The 19,658-nt window shown below is 50.2% G+C and overlaps 1 long non-coding RNA gene across 2 annotated transcripts in view; it reads left to right on the forward strand.

Moving 5' to 3' along the window:
• LOC117088158 overlaps nt 1-19,658 on the forward strand; it is a 110,107-nt gene that overhangs the window by 47,908 nt on the left and 42,541 nt on the right. Inside the window, exons 3-5 of one of the 2 annotated variants that reach the window (XR_004439018.1) lie at nt 5,813-5,923; nt 12,399-12,521; nt 12,607-15,632. This is a non-coding gene — a long non-coding RNA (uncharacterized LOC117088158). Of the gene's footprint in view, nt 1-5,812; nt 5,924-12,398; nt 12,522-12,606; nt 15,633-19,658 lie in introns of those variants that run through there. The other variant, XR_004439019.1, reaches the window with a different exon arrangement.

Consider the following 19,658-nt stretch of genomic DNA (forward strand, 5'->3'; position numbering starts at 1 on the left):
ACCACACAGACCGTGGCCCCTCCCCCTACACCACACAGACCATGGCTCCTTCCCCTACACCACACAGACCGTGGCCCCTCCCCCTACACCACACAGACTGTGGCTCCTTCCTCCACACCGCAGAGACTGTGGCCCCCTCCCTTACACCACACAGACCGTGGCCCCTCCCCCTACACCACACAGACCATGGCTCCTTCCCCTACACCACACAGACCGTGGCCCCTCCCCCTACACCACACAGACTGTGGCTCCTTCCTCCACACCACACATACTGTGGCCCCTTCACCTACACCACACAGACCATGGCTCCTTCCTCCACACCACACAGACCATGGCTCCTTCCTCTATACCACATTGCTGTCTCCTTGCAGAGTGAACTTCATACACACCTTTTCCTTTTTTGTGCCTCTCCATGGCTCCCAGCATGGTGGACACTCAGGAAATATCCCCTAGGATGCTCAGTGTTGGACAGCCTCTCCATTTCACTCACTGACCTACCGCAGGAAGACCAGGTGTGTGTCTTCTGTGCTATGCTTTGAGCTCTGTACAAAATCAGACAAGCCTTTAGGATCAGAGTGGAAGGGACCGTAAAAGGAGAAGTGTGAACGGCAAAGAAAATAAACACATATGTGTGCTGGGGCTGTGGGAGTGAGTGTGTATTTGCGTGAGGGTGGGGCTCAGGAGAGGGGGCTGTTTAATTTAGGGAAAGGCTCAAGCTGATTCCTGCTGTTAGGGAGATGCCCAAATGGGGAGCCAGGAAGGAGCCCAGGGATGCATCCTGCCTCAGATGGCTACCCTTCATTCATGAATCCATTCATTCATTGCTTCTTGAACCCGGGCCTCATTCATTCACAAGCAGTTGCAGATTCTTATGGAGTGCCAGGGCCGTGTTAGCAGGGGAGTGCCCAGTTAATACCCAGTGGCTAGAACAGCTGACACTGACAGGCTTGCCACGAGCCAGGTGTCCTTTGAAGAATTTCACTTAGATTAACTCCTTACTCCTCCCAATGGCCCTATTAGCTCCCTGCCTTGTTCTCCCCATTTCATAGGCAAGGACCAGAGACGCAGAGGCGCATGGCCTGAGCTCCACTGCAAGCATGCGTGGTGCGGCCTGCAAATGCTTCCTGGACGTGCCAGCTCAGCTGGCTCCTTGCTAAGGAGAGGCGGCTCTCTGCGGGACTGAATGCTTCCACGTGGAGGAAAAGACCTGGACTTGTTGGCCTGGAATGGCGATTCTTCCCAGGGTGCGGGTCAGAATCACCTGGGTAGCTTTAAAACATGCATGTCTGCTCCCCACCCCAGACACTCTGACGACATCGGTCTGGCAGGGTCCTGGCCATCAGAGCTGTTGTTTTGTTTGTTCTTTTGTATTATCCCTGGGGATTCCAAAGAGCAGCCTGGGTGGAAAAGCTGTGCCCTAACCTGTTGCCCTGGAAGTAAGGTCCCCACACCAGCTGCACAGGTGTGCCCTGGGAGCCCGCGGGAAATGCAGCGTCTCAGGCCCCGCCCCAGACCTGCTGAGTCAGAAGCTGCACTTTGACAAGTGCTCTGGGGAGCTCAGTGTGCGCGGCAGTTGGAGGACCCCGGCCCAAGGTTTCTGGCTGTGTCATCTTGGGCAAGTCTTTTAATCAATCTGTGTATGACGTCAGTTTCCTCATCTGTAAAATGGGATAATGAGGAAGCCGATGTGCAGTTCACGTAAAGTTCTTAAGGATTGTGCTGGCCAGAGCAGGTGTCCTGTAGTCGTCATCTATTATTCCTATTTTGTTTGTGACGCTAGCACACCCCTCCACGCCTCTCCCAGTTGTCGGCTGCAGGGAGGGGTTGTGGAGAAGAGCCAGCCATGGTCTTCCTGAAGCTCTGCCTGCTCCAGGGCCGGCCCCAGGCCCTGACCCCACTGGAGACAGATAGCCTGGTCCTAATTACACTCTGCCGTGTGGAGATCTCAGCGAACTTCCTCACTTCTAATTTGGGAACAGAATTTGGACCTTTCCAAGTTTCAGTTCTGTCCGGAGCTGGCAGGATTGGCTTCCTGGTTCAAAGGAAAAATAGCTCATTAGGCGTTTTGGGTTTCAGATGACTCGCACTGAAGAACATTTCGATGAACTGTGTGTAAATGAGTCAGGAACAGACAGATTGGATTTCCTTTCCACGTGGGTTTGAAACGCAAGGAAAGCCATGGTCGGCCTGGCATGTTGGGGTGCTTTGCTCAGTGGGTCCTGTCTGATCCCCTGAAACCGAAGGAGCTTGGTAAAGTGGAAAGAGCATAGACTTGGGAGCCACATGGTCCTGGATTCGAATTGCTCCCTTGCCTCTCACGGCTGGGTGGCCTCAGGCAGGCTGCGTGGCCCCACAAAGGCTGTTTGCTCAGCTGCACACGCTGATTATAGCACCCGTGTCCTGGGGTAGTTGGGGTAATGGAGTGAGATAACGTCTGAAAGGCCCTGTGCGGCCTGGCCCTGGTAGGTGACCGATAATCAGCAGTTAATTATGGTTAAGCAAGATCGGGAAACCTTTTTCCACTTTATGAGTTCATTAGTTTCCTAGGCTGCCATGGCAAATGACCACAAGCTTAGTGCCTTAAAACAACATAAACTTACTCTCTTACAGCTCTGGAGGTCCGAAGTCTGACATGTGCCTCACTCGGCTAAAATCAAGGTGTCCGGAGGGCTAGTTCCTTCTGGAGGTTCCAGAGGAGAATCTGTTCCTTGCCTTCTCCGGCTTCCAAAGGCCACCCACATTCCTCAGCTCTTGGTGCCTCCTCCATCTTCAGAGCTGGTGTCTCTGAACAGCTTCCGTTGCCACACCTCCCTCTGCCCCCAGTAAGCACCCTGAGATTACCATGGACACACCCAGATCATCTGGGATACTGTCCCCCCTCCCCTCTCAAAGTCCTTAACTGAATCCCATCCTCAAAGTCCCCTTGGCCACATCAGGCAACATATTCACAGGTTCTGTGGATCAGAACATGGATGTCTGGCAGAACATGGATGTCTGGCAGAATGATACATTCAGCCAACTGCGAGGAGGTTGCCGAATGGACAGGAGCATTTGAGTAAAGGCCCCATTTCACCTTCCATATGTCTTAACCTCTCAATAAGAAGGACCAGTGGGTACCCCAGGCGTGGTTCTGAATGCCCGAAATGCAGTGGCACTCACAGCATCCCTGGTGGGGCCATATCCCCATTTTGCACCTGGGGAACTCGAGGCTCAGGGAAAGTAGAGAGCTCACTGCAGACCAGCACCCCATGATCGGCAAGTGGCAGAGCTGGGATCGGCAAGTGGCGGAGCTGGGATTTGAACCTAGGCAGTCCAGCTCCCACCAGCATGTGCTTGCTTACCTGCTATGCTCAGCTTCCTCCCACAGAGAGGGGACGCTCAGACCCCAGTCACTGGCTCTGCTAAGCACATGTGGTGGCTGGGATGCAGGATGGAAGCTCTCAGAGACTCTGGCTGGAAAACAGAGTGCAGGCCAAGGGTGAGGAGTCTGCCCTGGGGTGTGTGTGCTGGGTTCCGACCCTACAGCCTGCTGGGGCAGGGAGGAGCCTCAGAGCAGGGCTGGCAGGAGGGCTAAGCCCCGGCTTGCAGGATCGAAGGACACCCGGGGGTCCCTGTGGCTACAGCAGAGGAACTGGCCACCACCAGCCCGTCCCATCTGAGGATCTCCCGCTGCCCATTCTTCCCTTCCTGAAGTGTGCCGAGAGCTGGATGTGCGCTCGCTCGTTTTCATCTGGGGATCCGATTCCTGAAGTGTGCCGAGAGCTGGATGTGCGCTCGCTCGTTTTCATCTGGGGATCCGATTCCTGAAGTGTGCCGAGAGCTGGATGTGCGCTCGCTCGTTTTCATCTGGGGATCCGATTCCTGAAGTGTGCCGAGAGCTGGATGTGCACTCGCTCATTTTCATCTGGGGATCCGAAGTCAGCGTGCAGCTTGAGCTGAGGTTTCCCCGGCAGAGACACATTCACCATCTTGTTTCTGCCAACCCCATAATCCTCATCAAAAACGAATGTCATGTGACTGAGACCCCCCCATGTCGCCTGGACTCAGTGGCCCCATCTGTGTGGCTTGGGTCTGCCTGCCTCACTGTAACCTGGGAATGAGTCCAGCTCCACAGACACGTGGCCTACACGGGCACGCAGGGGCCCGCACTCAGAAAGGCCTGTGCCGGGTTTAATGCCCCGTGGACACCATCCTAGAATGGGTAACTGTTGAGCAAAGCGCCTTGCATTTCAGCTAGCCCTGGACCTCCAGATTGTGTCGTGGGTCCTGCCTGGGAAAGCTCTGCCTCCCGTAGGCCCAGGCTACTGACTCTGATATCTGAAGCTGACAGAGGCTTTCTGGATGTTGCAGACTGCAGATGGCTGCTAGTAGCCGCTCAGGTTATATAACACGAGGTAATCAATCTAAAGGAGCAAATACTGGGCAGAGAATCAAAACCGGCCACAGTGGGAAACCAAGCAGGTGGCGACACACCTCTCAGGGATGAGAGTCGAGGGACGAGGCTGGCCTCTGCCGGAGCTCAGGTGTTTCATCTCGGGCTGTAGTCATAATTGTCATCATCACTATTTTCCTGGGACCGACTGTGCCAGTGCTGCCTTCTGGGTCCCCTAGTGCCTCTCTTTGCCCCCCAGACCCATACCCTAGGCTCTCCTGCCCTGTCAGGCTCTGGACCACCTGGAACCATCTGTGGGGGATTGAAAGGTGCTCCTGCAAAAGATACATCCATGGCCCAGCCTGGGACCTGTGAATGTGACTTGGTTTAGGGAAAAGGGCCTGCGTAGATGTAATTAAAGATCTGTGATGTGATCGTCCTGGATTAGCGTGGGCCCTAAATCCAATGACAAGTGCCCTCAAGAGAGACAGAAGAGGAGAAAACACAGACACAGAGAGACACAGGGAAGGCAGCTGTGTGGAGACAGAGGCAGAGGTTGGAGGGATGAAGCCACAAGCCAGGGAACACCTGGAACCTCGGGAAGCTGGAAGAGGCAGGAAGGATTCTCCCCTGAAGCCCCACAGGGAGCACAGCCCTGCCCACACCTTGATTTCAGATTCCTGCCTCCAGACCTGTGGGAGAATGCATTTCTGTTTCCTAAGTGACCTGCTGGGTTGCCCCTTCAGCCCCGCCCCGCCCTGCCTACGCCTAGGGCTTCCTCCTCTGCATAGCTACCCCCTCCTGGCATTCCATCGACCTGGGCACACCTTTGGGAAGACTGCCTTATCATGCCAGCTTCAGTTTAAAGCCCAGTCTGAACTGCCATTTACTTCCAGTTGAGCAGGCCCCTGACTGACACGAAGTAGCTAACAATGGCCATTATTGATCTCCCACTGTCCCCGACACGAGATGTGAAGTGGTCCCCACGCTTGCCGTCTTGCTGGAGTCTACCTTGGACGTTCCCCAGCAGAATGTGGGCCCCAGGATGGCAGAGGTTTTGATGTATTTATTTGTTGTTTTAATTGAGATTTATATTGAGGTCATTGTAGAGTCCCAGGCGGTTCTAAGACATAGTACGAGAGATATAATGCAGCCTTTATTTAGTTTCCCCCAATTGCAACATTTTGTAGAACTATACAATGGTACAACCAAGATAATGACATTGACTAAATCCACCCGTTTTACTCAGTTTCTCGTTTTTTACCTGCAGGAGGGTGTGCGTGTGTGCGTGTGTGTTTCTATGCAATTTGTTACACGTGTAGGCTCCTGTATCATCCTCCACAATCACGGTACAGAACAATTCCATCACCACAAGGATTTTTAGAAATCTGATTTCTTTAGGAATTTAACAATTCTGTTGCTTCACCCCTTTATTCCCAGTGCCTAAAACTATGCCTGGCACCTACTGGGTGAATTCATCCTTTCCTCAGGTGAGGAAGCCAGGGCTCTGGGGCCTCCCACCCTGTGCTGCCCAGGGGACGTGACGCGCAGGTATGGATTCCTTCCCGGTTCTGCCTGACTTCAGTCCGGGCGTTCTCTGCTCTTTTCATGGGTTGGAATTTTTGGAATCTAAATGGAGGAGGGTTGTTCATCCCTGTGAAATTTTCTCCTGTGCCCCCCATTTATCAGCCACAGCTTGAGCATCTTTTCTTTTCAGACTCTGTAGTCCAGCACGTCTGTTCCCCACAGCTGTGCTCAGCGAGTGTCCTCTGGGCTCCTCCAAAGTCCAAACGGCTGATAAAAGCATTGAGCAGGACGCGAAGGAGCCTGGAGCCTGGACAGCCTGATAACTGGCTTCACTTTGATGTTCTCCAAGTTCAGAGCCAGCCAGGCCTTCTCTGCTGGCGTTACACGCTTGTTTATTTTTGTCACTGTGTAGGTTTTTGTGATTTCTCCTTCCCAAGGGGGACAGCTATCATGATTGCTGTCATTACCCTATTGGAAATGTTGCTAAATGTGCTCTCCTGCTCCATCCGATCCCTCCTTCTAAAGGGCCCCAGGAAGACCACCCACGACGGGCAAACCTTTCCTCCATTTAATTTTAGTCTCAGGATGTAAGTTTGCAATTTCATCACAATAAAAAAAAATGAGGCTGGCCTTTTCTACCCCAGGCCTCTGTGCCCTCCCTCCCTGATGAGGTGGATTAACGAGTTGCCCAAATGTCTCCAAGAACTGCACGACTTCCCATGGGAGGACGATGGAACAGTTTCGCAAGAAGATGCGCAGGACTGTCCTTCTAAGTTACGTTCCAAATGGGTTAGATCAGAAGAGACGCAACTAAGCCATGTTCTTTTCATAAATACCAGTAAATTCCTCGGAGGGCACCAGAAGAACCACATGATTTCTTCAGAGACGAGAACACAGATACAGACTGATGTGGTGTTCTGGGGGGCACACCTGCAAAGACCTCACATTCTTCTAAGACACCCTTTTGTTGTGCCTTCATATGTGACCTCTATGTATGGAATGTTTAAGTGTTGTATTTTTTCTTTCTTTTCTTTCTTACTTACTCTTTTTTCTCTAAATTTTGTAGTCCAAGTCTAAGATACACACACACACACACACACACACACAAACACGCTCACACACTCAGGCACATGCTGTCAGTACTTTCCCTTCCTTGGCTTCCAGAGTTTTCCCCTTCTTGGTCTTTTGGGAAATGTTGCAACAGGGTTTGACCATAATGAGATTCAAGTGCACAGTGTGGCCCCAGAATCTCTTCTGGTTTCCATGACCCAACTTCAGTTTTGTCTTCTTTCTTCACGCTCTCACTCTCCTTTTTTAGCTTTCTTTCTTTCATCCTTTAGAGTGGTAGTACATTTCTTCCTAGAGAAGATAATTTTCCAATCTACCTTCAGTTAGAACGTCGGGAGAGAGGAATAAACCTGCTTGTCTAGCCCTTAAACCCGCAATTTGTAAGAAAATGGTCTAGTCGAAGGAACAGCAGTTGAAATGAATTCAGACATACAAAAAGATATGGCTGGGAGCGGTGGCACACGCCTGTAATCCCAGCACTTTGGGAGGCCGAGGCAGGTGGATCACAAGGTCAGGAGATCGAGATCATCCTGGCTAACACGGTGAAACCCCGTCTCTACTGAAAATACAAAAAAATTAGCTGGGTGTGGTGGCGGGCGCCTGTAGTCCCAGCTACTTGGGAGGCTGAGGCAGGAGAATGGCATGAACCTGGGAGGCGGAGCTTGCAGCCAGCCGAGATGGTGCCACTGCACTCCAACCTGGGCGACAGAGTGAGACACTGTCTCAAAAGAAAGAAAGAAAGAAACATGCTCTGTCCCATTTATGGAAGAAAACTTGAATCCCAACCACAATGAGACAGTTTCCTCAATACCTCAGAGCTGACTGCACACTTTGCCCACTGCATCACCCCAGGAGGGCTGGCTGCCTGTGCTGGTATTGGACTAACCGACGTCAATATGTGTGCTGGAGTGGGCGGTGGGATTGGTGCTCTCACCCATTGCTAGCTGCAGTGGGATCCAGCATAACCCCTTTGGAAAGACATTTGGCGATACTATCAAAACGAAAAATGCATTTACTCTTGGACTCAGCCACTCCACTTCTGGGAATTCATCTCATATTACAGTGTGCACGCACGCTCAGAAGCATGCATGAGCTTATTTATTCATTGCAGCATTGTTTTCGGTAGCAAAAGTTTGGAGATAAACTAGATGCTTGTGCATAGGAGATGAGTCAAATAAATGACAGTGTAACCATCCAACGCAAAGTGATACGGCCATTAGAAGTAAAGAGGTGGACGCCAAATTTGCACCTGGAACAGTCAGAGTGACACGTGGCAAAATGGAGACCTTTGCATTGTGGAAGGGCGTGTGTACCATCAACTTACCATGGATGAGTTGAGTGAAGCTGGGGAAGTGATTTAACTGTTCTCTCTGGGCCTCACTTTACTCCTTTGTAAAATGGGGTAGTAACAGCCTCCATGCCATAGGGCTGTTGGAGAGATTTCATAAATCAATGTATGTAAAACAGTTAGGACAGTGCTTGGCATGTAGCAGGTGCTGCGTAATCATTAGTTATCATTGTCATCATTGAAATTAAATCATCTATGTGTTGAAACAGGCATAGGATATCCCTGGAATGATACACCAGAGCCACAGGCGCTAGAGATTGCCATTGTTAGGGAACCCGAAAGACTGACAGACGGGATGAAGTGGAGGAAGACTTACATTTAACTTGTGTCTTTGGAATTTCTATCAAGTGTCTGCATTCCGAATTTTTGAACATGTTAGTGAAAATTAGCAACATGAAGAAATTAGCAACATGAAGAATTGTACAGTGAGCATCGACGTACCTATCATCTAGTTTCTGTAATTGCCATGTTGCTCTACTTGGTTTATCACACACCTATCCCTCCATCCATCCATATGTCCGTCAATACCTTTTGATGCCTTTCAAAGTAAGCTGCAGATCTCAGAGCCCATCCTCCCAAGCACTTCTGTATGTGGATCATTAGCTAGAGTTTAGTGTTTGTTTATGGGCTTTCCTTCTTGGGTAAAATGTATATCGAGTCAAATGCAGGTATGTAGTATACTGTTTGATGGTTTTGACAATGAATTGTCTATTCAAAAATTAGATTATCAACAAATGACATGTGGATACCTTTACATGAGAGAGAGAGAGAGAGGGAGAGAGAGAGGAAGAAACTGAGACAAACCAAAATAGTGTTTTGAACTCACTGAGAATGAAAAAAAACATCATGAGCCAATGCGATAACTTATCAGGTGGAGAAGGATTTACAAGTGATAAAGATTTTTGCAGACAGGTCGCAGTCATGCGCTGTTTCTATTCCTGGAGCGCAGTCTCCTTCTGGAACCTTCGCAGCTAGCTTCTCAGGCAGGAGGCATGGCGGCTAAAGTCGGGGCCGCTGGCCTCCTCCTGCAGGGATTTGAATCCCAGTTCCTCCTCTCACAAGCTCTGTCAGCTTGGACAAGTTACTTAACTTTTCTTCGCTTTCCTTCGCTTCTTCATCCAGGAGGGTTGCTGCTTCCTGCTTCTCGGCTTTGTGGGGAGGATTCTGTGAGCTAAAATACATAGCATGTTTAGAACACCTGGCACCTTGTGGTCCTTAAATTCTGTCTCTTGCTATTAATCACATACCTCCCTATCTTTGCTTTTTAAAAAATTGAATAGAAGAAGCCAAACATGCAAGGTTAAGAGCTTTCCATCCTTAAGGAAAAAACTTCATCTCTCCCTGCAGCTTCTCTGTCCTCCCTACCCTGCAAAAATCCAGGGAAATGAATCAGCCTCCAGCCCCTTGCTTTTTCTAATTCTTTGATTACTGCATGATTGCAGCATCCACTCAGTCTGGGGCTAAAAAATCGAAAGAAAACAAAAATTCTTGAGCCATTTCCAGATACCGAATCTGACACCACTGTTCCTCTCTCAGTTTTGGCAAAACCTACAAAATGAGTGACCAAGAAGGATAAACAAGTTTAGGTAAACACTCTATAGACTGATTCATGATTTAAATACATCAGTTAGCATTTAGCTTCATTTACCATCGTGTTTTAATGTCATTAAGAATGTAACTTCTTAGAAAAACTAAGAGAGTCTGTTTTTAGCCCAGACATGCAATTAAGGGAATTAGTAACGTGATACATCATCCTCAGGAACTCCGATATAGTAAGAAATCTCGTGCAACCCTTTATAAAGACGTTCTTACAACTGACGCCAGAGTTCATGGAACTTCAATCTGAGGGCAGCAGGGAGCAGGAAAAAAAAAAGAAAGAAAGAAAAAGAAGGAAATTGCTGTCTTGCGCCGAACAGCAGTAAGAAAGGGTCTGGAATCGTGTGCAGATATTAAATAGTATAAAATCAGAGAATTTTACTATTTTACTGGAGAATTAAGTCTCTTTTCTGTCTGGAACACAATCGTGCTCAAGCCTCCCTGGCTCCATCTTTGCAGAGGTTCATGTGTGTGAGACTGGGCTAGAGTTGGGAAAGCAGAGAAAAGGATTTTTTTTCTTTCCTTTTAGGGATTTTGACAGATAATTTGTTTTCTGACAAGCGTTGGGGGTTTAGTTACAATTTCTGGGAGCTTGGGATCCTCTAGGCCAGGGCTTCTCACCTGGGCACTGCTGATGGAGAATCTGGGGCTGTCCTGTGCGTTGTGGGGTGTTGGGCAGCATCCCTGGCCTCCACTCACCAGGGGCCAGTAGCACCCACCTCATGGTGATGACACCACTGAATGTCCCTGGGGGCAAAATCACCCTTTAGTGAGAACCACAGCTCTTCATGAATCTGTTTGTTTCGCAGATGAGAAAACTGAGGTTCAGAGAAGGTAAAGCTAGAGTGAGACCCAGGAGTAAGGTACAGGGGAGGAGGTGGCACGGAGCAGTGGCAAATCAGGGTGTCGGGACCAAAGCCCAGACCCTCCACTCTGTTCCTGGGAAATCAGGGTTGTGATTCTCAGTCTCCCTGAGGAGCCTGTCCTTTTGGACCCAACCGCGAGGGTCACAGGCCCTGCCCTGGGGGAAGGAAAAGGATTGAATGACTTTCTGCATGTGGTACACCTTCAGGATGCCCTGCACATTGCACATTGTGGGCACACAACAAACGTGACCCATTTCTAGAGATGGCTCTGAACAGAAAGTCATGGGGAGGGGCTGTCAAAGGCACTGATTTCGGAGTCCAATGTCTGTGTTCAAGGCCTTTCTCAAGTCTAGCCAGGAGCTACTGGACAAGCTTTTCAAGAGTTCTAGTCCTCAGTTCCTCATCTCCAAAATGGGGGTGTCTGTCACAGCAGTGCCTCTTTCATGGTTCTCCTTCAGGAGAGTCAAACAAAATAATGCACTTAAAACTCTCAGCTTAGTGTTCTATACATGGTCAGCGTCAAATCTATTTAGCTATTATGAGTGTTATTGTTGCTGTTGCCATTAGTGTTGCTGTTGGTGGTGATGGTGTTAGTGTGTTAGTGTTGTTGGTATTGGTGTGTTGGTAGTGACAGTGATGGTGTTGGTTTTGCTGTTGGTGTTGGTATTGTAGTGATAGTGTTGTTGGTGTATTGGTGTTGGTGATGGTGATGTTGGTATTGATGTTGGCATTATTGTTGTTGCTGGTAATGATAGTGTTGTTATGTTGTTGCTGTTGGTGATGATAATGTTGTTATTGGTGTTGACAATGGCAGTGTTGGTGCTGGTGATGTTATTGATAATGATGGTGGTGTTGGTGTTGAGGGTGATATGTTGTTATTGGTGTTGGTGATGGAGTTGTATTGGTGTTGATGATGGTGTTGTATTGGTGATGATGGCAATGTTGGTGATGGTGATGTTGTTGGTATTGATGTTAGTATTGTTGTTGCTGGTAGTGACAGTGTTGTTGTGTTATTGCTGTTGGTGGTGATGGTGTTGCTATTGATGTTACTGATGATGGCAATGTTGGTGATGGTGATGTTGGTATTATTGATGGTGATATTATTGTTGTTAGTAGTGATAATGTTGGTGTTGGTGGTGATGGTGTTGTTATTGGTGTTGTTGATGATGATGATGTTGTTGTTATTGTTGTTGTTGTTGGTGGTGGTGGTAATGGTGGTAAGGATAAGGGGGAGGGGAGGGGAATGCAGAACTGATGCTAGGGCCAATTGCATTTGAAGGTGGATTAGCCTCTGGTCTGACCAAGGGTCACTCCCTTTCATCCTCTCTGACCTTTAGAGCTTACAGCACCCCACCTCATTCCCACTACCTGCCTCTCTCTTTCTCCTTCAAGCCTTCCCTGGACTTTCTAGCCCTCACCTTCCTTCAGCCTTTGAATCCCTGACTGGTAAGAGCCCCTCACACAATTACACATCACCTCTTTTTTCTCTTACTCCATTCTTGTCGGCAGTGGGACCTCAGAGTGCCAGCCAGAGCAGACACAGGGCCTTTGAGGCAGCTGATGCAGTGGCCTTAACTCAGTTTCTTAGCTTTTTTGCATCTCGGTTTCCTTACCTGTGCAGAAAGGTGATAAGAAGACATTCTCCATGGGGCTGAGAGCCAAGAATCCCTTCTTGGAGCAAAGTCTGTCATCTTTGTTGTCTGTAACCCCAACTCCCAGGACTCAGCACCATATGGAGCACAAGGTAAGGGCCCAATAAATGTTGGACATAAAGAATATAAGAGAATGAGAGGCTGGGTCTGTATCTCTGGGTGATCTTTTCTTTTCAGAGAGAGAGAGAGAAAGAGAGAGAGATTGTTGTGTGGCTTTTATGTGAACACAGCAAAGATTACTTTCTATGAGGAGGTGAAGGTCATCCACCCACCCACCACCACACATGCACCCATTTATTCTTCCGCCTATCCACCCATTTGTCCATCCATCCATCCATCCATCCATCATCCATCATCCATCTATCCATCCACCCACCTGTTCGTTGAAATCGTATTCCCATCAGGTGCCAGGCACTGGCTGGTCTGGCTTTGAGGACTCAGCAGTATTTCAGCACCTGCTATCTCAGAGCCAAGGTTGGTCCAGAGGAGACCCTGTGGAGTGTTTGTTGCATGAATGGATAATTCTTCTTCCGGAGCCACAATGGAATGCTTTTATGTTCTGAACGAGTAATTCTTTGAATAAATGAATGGATTGGTGAAACAATAAGTGGTGTTGGGATAGACTCGTTCCAGGACTCCAACTCCATTATCATCTGAGGCCCCTGATATCTTGGCCCTTTGACTCTGTCTGTGATTCCTGGGCAGCTTCAGCACTTGTCAGTGTCTCCCAGGGGGAGGGCAAGCCCCAGGGCTGGTGTGTTGAGAGGTGTCTTCCCAGGGCATGTGGTGTTGGTCAGCGACTGGGGACTGTGCTCTTTCTACACCTTGTGGGCCCTTCTCCAAAGGACCCACCCCCAAGGGGACCCTTGTCCACCAGTTGCCTCCTCTGCTCCAGCCGAACCAGTTGGTTTCCAGCCCACCTGCGGCCATCAGTGCGGAGCAGGGAGCTGGGGCGCCCACCCTCAGTGTTCCACTCTCTTCTCCATGAGGTAAATCTCCAGTCATCAGAAGAACCGATAAGATGAAAAGCTGACCACATCGTAATGCTCATTAGCACAAAAACCCACAGCTGCGCTTGATGTCGGGAAAGGGGAGGAAGGGAGGGAAGGGGTCCTGTGGATTGCCCACCTGTGGCCTGTGAGCTCACCAAGTGCATTGAAAGGGGGGCCTCATTTGTTAAGTAGATGATAATCAATGCCACATCTGATGCCCGATTGGAATGGGACAGGCCTGGAAAGGGCCTGATTGGGATGAGCAGTGTCTAGGGTTCCTTCTCCACCTGCACCTGCAATGGGGGAGGGATGGAAAGGGGTGGGCACACTCTAGGCATTTTTGGCTCTATCTGTGGTGGGTTACCCAGCCTTCCTATCATGCCACCCTTTCTCACCACTCCCGTAGGAGCCCAGACTCCCTGCTTTCCAATCTCAGCTCCTTTACTGCTTAGCTGCAGGCAAGTGAGGCCCAGATCTGGGGAGAGGGATTAGACCCAAGCTGTGTGCTGTGTCCACCTGATAATTATGGGAACATATTTTGAGCACTCGCTTTGGTCCAGTGGCAGGTAAAGCACTTTGAATGGTTGGCTTCCCAAAGCCCTGCGGGGTGGGCATCATTGCCATTGTCATTTTGTACACGGAGCTCCTAAGGCTCAGCGAGATCCAAGCAACTTGACCTCTCACACGGCAGGGCCAGGACTCCACCCTGGTCTGACCCTGAGCATCCCTGAGCATCTCTGAGCACCGGGGAGTGGCTGGTGCTGTGAGGCTGAAGTTGATGAGCTCGTGAAATGCTGCAGCCTCCCTGGGCCTGGGGTGGCTGGCCCAGCCACCGGTCCTGCAGATGGAGAGCTGGGGCGTGCTTGTGGGCAGGGGGACCTCAGACAGATGCCCTACGTGCTGTGTCCTAGTGGGCTGCTGCTGCTGCATGGATAAACTATTTTCCAGCGACCGACCCAGAGGCTGACTGAGAAAATATTCCTCCAACAGGCAAGAGGAGGGCAAGGAAGGTGGCTCATGGGAGCCTGAAATCCGGTTCTGCTGTCTTACGGGAACTCTGCGCTGTGTACCAGGCATTCTGAATTGGGATCCCCACTTGGGTGTGCCTTAGCCATTGGCCCTTTGAGAGCACATCCCAGCCTCTGTGTGGCAGAGCGTAGACCTTCCCTGGCAGGCAGGAAGCCCATCCGGACTCTGTGGGAGGAAGCCTGGTTCCCCGTGTCGGAAGGTGGAGTGAGGCAGAAGGACTTCAGTCCAATATACTCTTCTCTCTTTTCTTCTGCTTTAGTTTTTTCTCTTCATTTCCCCACTATCAACCCCAGAATGGAAGATCACTTCGAATCTCATTTTGTTGCATGGACGTTTTTTCTTGTTGTTTCTTAGCAGAGACCAATTTTGGATGAATAACTTGTGGCCACAGAAACATGATACCAAAGCAGCATCGCTGGGTGGCAAATTTCTTCGTTACCACAAATATCCTTTCTCCTCGAGGACCAGATTGGAAGCATTTGGGGTTGTTTGTGCGTCCCGTCCTCAATCAGCCAGAGGAGGGGCCTTGGCAGCGGCCGCATGCCCGTCCCGCCCCTGCGCCCTCCTCCTGCCACCAGATGTGTGTTTTTCTCTTTGCAGGGCTTTTGCTGAATCTTGACAGGTTCTTTGGTCCTGGGGTGTGAGATTCTTCTCCTTCTGTGGCCCAGGGGGTGCCGAGCGCAAAGCTCGTGTCTGTAACAGGCTGTGATGCCCTGAGTGGCACTGACTGTAGCTTGTCAGGAGGGAAGGATGATTTACACGCCCAGTGTCTGTTCTTTAGCCCTGTTTCCTCAGCATTCAGAGACTTGGATGCTGGCCCTGTCAAGATTTGGATCCACTTGGGAAGAAAAAAGGATCCCGGTGTCAGGGGCCACATCGTACACTCTAGAGATGCCGTGTCCTGCTGTTGTGTGCTGGTGATGAAGCTTTCGTGATTAGCGAGTAGTGCTTTTCCTCCTCCGGGAAGGATGTGCCCACACACAAAGGAATAAGGAAACTTGGTTTGGGTGAGACTTGAATACTGCCCTTAGCCTCTGACACCTTTTTATCTTCCCAACATTGTATTATAAAATATTTCAAACATACAGAAAAAATATTCAAAAAGTACACATGTATCCACACCAAGATTCTGCAACTGTCACAGTCCTGTGATTCTTGTATAATTCCTTCCTTCCTTCCTTCCTTCCTTCCTTCCTTCCTTCCTTCCTTCCTTCTTTCCTCCCTTCCTTCCTTCCTTCCCTCCCTCTCTCCCTCCCTCCCTCCCATATTAGTTCATTCTCACATTGCTATAAAGAGGCTGAGGAGGCCTCAGGAAACTGACAAGCACGGCGGAAGGGGAAGCAAGCATGTCTTACATGCTGGCAGGTGAGAAAGAGGAAGTGAAGGAAGAACTGTCAAACACTTATAAAACCATCAGGTCTCATGAGAACTCATTCACTATCGTGAGAACAGCATGGGGGAAACTGCCCCCATGATCCAATCACCTCCCACCATATCCCTCCCTCCACACATGGAAATGAAGGGGATTACAATTTGAGATGAGATTTGGGTGGAGACACAGAGCCATACTGTATCACTTCCTCTCTCTATCCATCTTTCCTGCCAACTTATTCTTTTTAACAGATTTTACTTTTTAAAAACACACTTAGATTTAGAGAAAAATTGAGAAAATAGTACAGAGAGTCCCCATATACCTCACACCCAGTTTCTCTGGTTATTACTAACTTCTTACATTAGTCTAGTACATTTAACAAACCGATTATATTGACTACAATTAATGAACCCACATTGATATGTTATTATTTCATGATTAAAGTTCATACGATTTTCAGATTTCCTCTCTTTTTACATAATGCCCTCGTTCTGCCCCAGGATCCTGTCCGGGAGCCCACATGGCATTAGCCGTCAGGTTTCCTTCATCTCCTTTGTGCTGGGAGCCTGTCGGCCTCACCTCGTTTCTGATGACCTTGACAGTGTGAAGGAGGCCACTCAGGTGTTTTCAGAGTATTCCTCAGCTGGGATTGGGCTGCTGTGTGCTCGTGGTTAGACAGGGCTCTGTCTTATTTTCTGATGAACTTCCTAGTCACCCTATGCACCCTTTTTGTCCAGGAGAAAATGGAGAAAATGAGACCATACCCACGCCACAGAGGGGTTGTGACACAGTGGGGAGGGGCATGGGTTCTGGGTCACCTGCCTGGACTTGAATCCCAGCTCCATCATTCACTAGTGGTGACTGTGGTCAACACACTTGGTTTCCTTATGCCTCAGTTTCCTCCTTTGCAAAATGGGCGTAAAACTGTTTTATCAGAAGGTGCTGTGGGGATTAGTGCAGCTCTGTGGATAGCGGGCCCTCAACAAAGACTGCCTGTGGCTCTTGATGTTGGGAACGCCAAGCACAGACAGTCTTCACTACGAAGGCTTGGGAGGGCTTTTGTGCTCTTTGACGGTGGGAAGCTTGGAGTAGATGTGACCTTTCGTTTGAAACAGCACACCCCCCGATGGTGGGGTCAAAGCACAGGTGTTAGTGGAGTAACACTGACACCCCGTGATGATGGCGTGCGGCCTGGCTCTGACACGTGGAGCAATGCCCTCAAACACGGGCCTGTGGAGGGGCAGCCTCCCCGGGCTTCCTTCTCCCTCCTTCTCAGCCACATGTCTCCTGCTGGGAGCTTCCTAATCCCAGGCCACTGCCCCCTCAGGCGAACAGTTTTTCTAATAATGAAAAGAGCAGCATATTTAATCTGGGGACCTATTTCGTTATTGCTGCAAACATTTCTGTTTTATTGGCATGCCAGGAGATAAGCCAGGACCATGAAAGAGCCACGGCTGCCACCAGGAACTGCATCCTCCCAGCCCCTTAGAGACTCCAGGCATGTGCCACGGCGTCTCCCAACCGCATGAAGGCGACTCTGGCCAAGGCCCCAGGCAGTCTTCTGGATCACAGTTGATTACTAATAAAACTAGAGTCACGCAGCCCAAGACCACGAAGGGCTCTCCAGTGGTTTTTGGGCTGGAGTGGATGTCCTTCTGGAAACTTCTTTGCACACAAAAGGCCCAAGACGCCATCGCTGGACACATGTGACATCTCGTTTGCAAGCTAAGTTTGGTTTCCAGAGAGTCCAAGTGCCAAAACCACGTCTCTCTGAGGAAATCTGACCTTGACACGAAGGACACACGCAGACTCGTGTTACTCAATTCTAATTTCAGGGTGGAATTTTTCATACATAATAGATCCTGGAACGTCAGGGCTGGAAGGAGGCTTGGAGGCCACCTCAGAACAGCTGCTGATGTTTCCAGCATGCTTACTGTGTGACAGGCTCTGTGCCAAGGGCTGGCCATGCCTTACCTCTACAAAGCTCCCCTCCACTTCCTGGACCTTATTCTCCCCATTCTACAGATGAGGAAACGGAGGCCTGAACATCAAACTGCTTGCCCAAGAAAGACCCCATGATTAGAAAGTGTCGAGCCAGGACTCAGCCCCAGGGCTGTCAGGCTCTAGAACCCGCTCCTTAAGGTGAGCACCCAAAGCCACCCCCTCCAGAGCCCCTTCACCTGGGATCTGATTGGGCATCCCTGGGGGTGAACTTTAGGGAGACCTGTGAGCCCCCACCGAGAATGTACACGCAAAATGTCATGCACGTGTGTATTTTTCTGGGCAGGAATACAGAGTGTTTCAAAGGAGTTCACATTCTCACAAAAGGGGAACCTTCTGTGGCCCTCATTTGGTGGAGGGGGAAGCACAGAGGCCAATGTGTTGCTATGGTTACCCAGCAGGCTAGATGCAGATCTGACCTCGCACCCACAGATCCAATGCGCCCCTTTCGCTACTCTTGTCCAGTGCATGAATATGTTTTCAGATCATTTTCATTAAATCGTAAAGTGTGCAGCTCAGTGCATGACTACAAAGTGAGCACTCCTAGGTAACTCTCCACCCACACCCAGAAGGCAAATGGTACCAGCACCCTCGAAGCCCTCTCCCTATCCCAATCCCACTTTCCTGGCTCCTGAGAGCATGGTTGGCCTGTGATGTGCTGGGATCAGGCAGGGCATCTCTGGAGTCCCCAGCATGGGAGAGCTGTGCATTTTTGGCATTGGGTCATCTTTGCTGCTTTATAGTATTCTGCTGCGTCAACAAACTGATCCGCATACGTCTCTCCTCTTGCTGTGGCGGTTGGAAGGCCCGGCTGGGGGCTGCGTGACAAAGGCATGCTTACACAATCTTGGTGCACACGTGCTGGCCTTCCTGTTGTGTGTGTCCCTAGGAGCGGAATTGCTGGGTCATCCAGCAGGCATGATGTCCGGCATGAGAAGATGCCGCCAAATCTTTTTCCAAAAGGGGGATTCACACTCCCACGAGTGGCTGCTCACATCCTTGCCAGCGTTTAATTTTAGCTGTGCTGGTGGGCAAAGGCATTATGCATGTTTTAAAAAATTAAACAACTTTCCAGCTCTTGCGTGTTCTCCTTCCTTGAAGGCATTCTTCTCAGTCACTCTCATGCTGCAGCCCCATGACACACACACGCAGGCGGGGGGTTGCTGAACAGGGCTCTGGGGAGGGGCTGACCCGGGAACCGTGGTCCTCATGGGAGCGACAGAGGAGGAGGGACTGGGTGAACTGAGAAGGAGTCCAGGAATCTTCCCCCCTCCCACTCCCTTCTTCTGAGGCTGTGCCGGGTGGGCCTTGAGGGGTGATCCTGTGCCGATTTGGATCCCATAAACTTGTGTGGGAGGCCATTGGTTTAACTGAGTCTGCCAGGCCTCCTTGGCAATTTGATTTCATTGAGGCCCTGGCTGGTGATCCGTAACGGTTCTAAGGCAACTTACGGGGTTTAGCTTTTACACCGTGTACTTCCCGGCTGTAATAAGGGAGTTATCAGGGTCGAGTGAGTCCCTTGTTGCTGGTCACAGGCTGCCTTCGCCCCAGAGCTCCCAGGAGCCAGTGGAAGCATAATGGAGACCCTGGTGGTCCATACCTGTCCCGGCCTGGGAATTTGATCATAACTCGACCTTACAAATGATCCCTGCCAGCTTTGTGTCCATTAAGAACAGAAAAATGGCTCACACAGGAGGAGCAGCCCTCTCCCTGGGTGGCCTGGTGTGCAGATCCCCCCCGCCCCCGCCCCCAGGCCACCCACATCTGGGGGGAGGTGGGGCAAGAGGGAAGCGGCAGGCCCAGCCGCCTGAGGATTGGGTACCTGGCCACAGCCG

The sequence above is a fragment of the Trachypithecus francoisi genome, unplaced genomic scaffold (genome assembly GCF_009764315.1).
Source record: "Trachypithecus francoisi isolate TF-2019V2 unplaced genomic scaffold, Tfra_2.0 Lachesis_group10, whole genome shotgun sequence".
In the NCBI taxonomy this organism is placed as follows: Eukaryota; Metazoa; Chordata; class Mammalia; order Primates; family Cercopithecidae; genus Trachypithecus; species Trachypithecus francoisi.